Source organism: Rutilus rutilus, assembly GCF_951802725.1.
Source record: "Rutilus rutilus genome assembly, chromosome: 6".
Taxonomy (NCBI): Eukaryota; Metazoa; Chordata; class Actinopteri; order Cypriniformes; family Leuciscidae; genus Rutilus; species Rutilus rutilus.
In genome coordinates this window covers 28,102,642-28,106,428 of record NC_140214.1, presented here as the reverse complement: position 1 = coordinate 28,106,428, position 3,787 = coordinate 28,102,642, and positions in this window count along the sequence as shown.

The window sequence follows — 3,787 nt, the reverse complement described above, 5'->3', positions numbered from 1 at the left end:
AAAGTGTAAGCCTTGCCTAGTTAAATATTCAAGCGCAAGAAGATGCGAAAGGGAACTTGCGCGCTGTATGGGAAATTGAAACATTCAGAAATCCACGTCTCAGACAGTGCGCGAATACTAAATTGAGCTCTCTTTCACGTCATCTTGCACTTGAATGGACAAACTCACACCAAATGATGTCAAAAATGCCTGTCTTCTTAAGTATCCTAGTAAACAGTCGGTTATGGCATAAGTGAACTTAAACAGTTGAGAAATAAAACGCATGTGTAACAGTATATTGGATTCGTGCATTCGGTCTTAAAGTGACAGCAGCCTAATATTCCTGCTGCTGTCTGTGTTTTTTATGTTCATCCAACAACAAAGGACAAGAGTAAATTGTGAGTTTTCTCACAATTGTGAGTTTTCACTTGCATCTAAAATTTGGTGTCATTACTGTTTCTTGACCAGTAAAAAATATTTATGGTCGGTAAATTTTATTAAGTCACAGGCCATTGCAGGTGTGTCAAAAAGTTAGTTTTAGGCCCTGTATATGTATATTGAACCATATATATATAAAGTTCATAATTTGTTATATTGCACACAAACATGAATTATTTGGGGTGATATGTGACTGGGACATGTTTTCATTAAATTCTCCCAGTGGTCCAGACTTTTCATCACTATTATTATTATTTAATTTCATAAGCATCAACTCCAGGGATCAGTTGGGTCCAGTATAAACAAATGGAAATCTGCAGTGGAAATCCATTCTTTGTTCCTTGGATTTGGTGTTTACAGTTATATGTGCAATCATCCTGATGTCTGTTCCCAAAAAACAGCATGCTTAAACACAATCCTGCTTGCATGATTAAAGGATTGCCATGCAGGAAATGAAAAGTTGAAGTGCTAAAAACTGTGGACAAGAGCAACTGTATACAGTGTGCGCAATGGAGCCAGCTTTGGTGCTTTTGCATCGGTCGCCTTTGGGTTCACCTGGAACCAAAATGAAACTTTGGAACAACAAAGGGACAAACGTACCAAGAAGGCGACGGTTATTCAATGTTTGCTTGCATTGATGTAGTATCGGAGGTCATGCGCTGCATCATTAACTATGATCTCCTCTACAGACAGTGGCACTGTATGGGGTGCTAATGTACTTTTGAGAAATGGGTGCCCTCTCCAGTAGATCTTACATCCTGAACCAGTCAATGTTACTTGTTATCTGCCTTTATGGATGTATGTTCATTTTACAATGTGATACTGTCTAAAATATACAGTATTTAAAAGGTGGTTTATAGATGAATTTGGACCAATTCATCAACCATGTCCAGCAAAGCAGATGAACAGGCTACTTGTGTAAGAGGAACTCCTACTGACATGTCTAATGTAGTAGCATGGTCAACAACAACAAAACCTGTCTGAAAGGATCGAAGCTTTATATGTAAAACGAGTTCGCTTTCAAAAAGAACAGTTTATCTTAGTGTCATAAATAGATGCTGTTTGTCTCGAGTTTACAGTTGCGATTTTCTCTGACACTAACATTTGTCCAAATGTTTCTAACAGATAGATTTCGTTCTTATTTCACCTTTATTTATTTGTAGGTACCTTAAAACAATCGTCCAACTGTAACTTCAAAAGATCATTTAGAGTTTATTTCATTTTTAGGTTTAGATTTTCGGAGAGATTTGGAGCATAAGTTTGATCCTAATTTGCTGAATCAATGCTGCTTAATGTAAAGATGATAAATTCTATAAATTCTAATGTAATTTCCTGTTCTGTGTGGCGATGTCATGAATATTAATACTTAATTTCATGTAGTCACCGTTTCTGTAGCGGTATGGAAACCCATATTGAAGCTTTATTTCCCCTCTTACATCCTACCTGGAGAGGCCATTAAAATGTAATCTGCTATTGTATTATTATTATTGAGAAGTCAATTTTAACATGTCAACATAACATCTTTGGAGAAAATGCATGAAACTTGGGTTGGAAATGTTACTAGAGAAGCAAATGTAAGATATTAAGATGATTTTTTCTTACAGTCGCACAGTTTTTCTTGTAAACATTTAACAATATATTAAGGGTTGTCCAATACAAGAAACAATTACTTGCTTAACCGTATTCAATATATAGTCTTAAGATCTTACACAGTTTTTCCTCTCAAGTAAATATTTCTTTGGTATTTGGTATTATTTTACTGGGAAACGCAACAACATAATGATTAATAAAATGATTTTTCCATCGTTTAACCAAAATCTTCAATATGCAAAGAGGTTTCAAATGTCTAATTTCAGATCATGGTTCAATTTTGTTCATCAATTAAATCTGTTTATGCCTCATAAAGTAAATTCAGCTTTGTTTATCTTCACTAAAGATGATTTTAATAAAAACGTCATGTTAAAATTGAGCTTTCGCTTGAGAAAATACTACATGTCTTTGGAACATGCCTTTTAGTTTGATGTTTGGACAGCTATGTAATTTATATAAATATAAATATATATAATATGTATAGTATAAACGGACTTTTCTTTGCACTATTATATTTGAGTGCGCTGAAGAAATGTATATTAGTCTATTAACGAATGCATCATTCACTTGACCAAGGGTTCTCAACTCGAGGTCCACTTTCCTGCAGAGTTTTGCTCCAAACCTAATCAAACACACATGAAGAAGCTAATCAATGTCTTCAGGATTACTAGACAGTTACATGTGAATTTGATCCAGGGTGGAGATAAAAATCTGCAGGAAAGTGCAGACTTGAGAACCCCTGCAACTAGACTGTACTGAACGTTAGGTGACATCTTTCATGAGCTCTCTCTGAGCAACACATACTTATAAACATTCAAAAATAAAGGTGAAAAAGGTCACAATCAATGTACAGTATACACAATCTATATGTCTGTTTCTGAATGATCCTGTGTTGTGTTGTTGTTAACTTACACCTGGAGCAATTTCACTTTGAAGAAAAGCTGCTATACTTTATGTGATAGCGATGCACAGGACACACAAAGTCACCGTGCTGTTGTGTATGATCATGTGTCACTGCTTGAATAAGCTACTAGAGTCTAGAGTCCTTCTGTTCCTGCCAAACAAATTAAGATTCAATAAAACAAATTTAAGACGCCATTGCCTCCGTGAAATGACTGATTTATGGTGATATTTCTGTGAGGTGATTCAAACAAACATCAGAAGGCAGTGTGTTGCAGTCGGTTATTTACACGCAGATGCACTACAGTAGGTACGATGGCCACGAGCACTGGGGGTGTTATTTGTTCACCGTGTCCCCTAAACTTCAAAGACACATCTCCAATCCATCATCCCACTAAATGCCATGCGTGTAAAAATGACTCCCGCAGGCCAGTTTTCACTTCGCTCTCAATCTCTTTCTCACCACTGAATCTGTGAAAAACATGAACGAATGGCGACTGAGAGCGCGACAGAGAGAGCGAGAGAAGGTTCCCTGAGGAGTGAGTGAGTTCATCCCGCTTGAACCGCCCTCCGTCCCCAGAGCGCTTTCTCTCTCTGTCTCTCTGTCTTCATGCATATGGAATACAGGACATGCTTTGATTGGAAAAAGAATTGAAAATCAACGGCAGATGAGGGTGTGAGCGACATGCTAATAGTTGTGTGCTAGTTTTTGGACTAGACTGTTCTGCAAAAATGTCAGACAGGGAATATCAGTAGGCCTACTAAATGTAAAGAACAGAATGCGAATAAATGCTGAATTTGAATTGTGTAAATTTGAATTATTTGCAAGTGTAATCTGACAAAATTGAATTTTAGGTGGTAGTTTAAATAGTTCTGAATT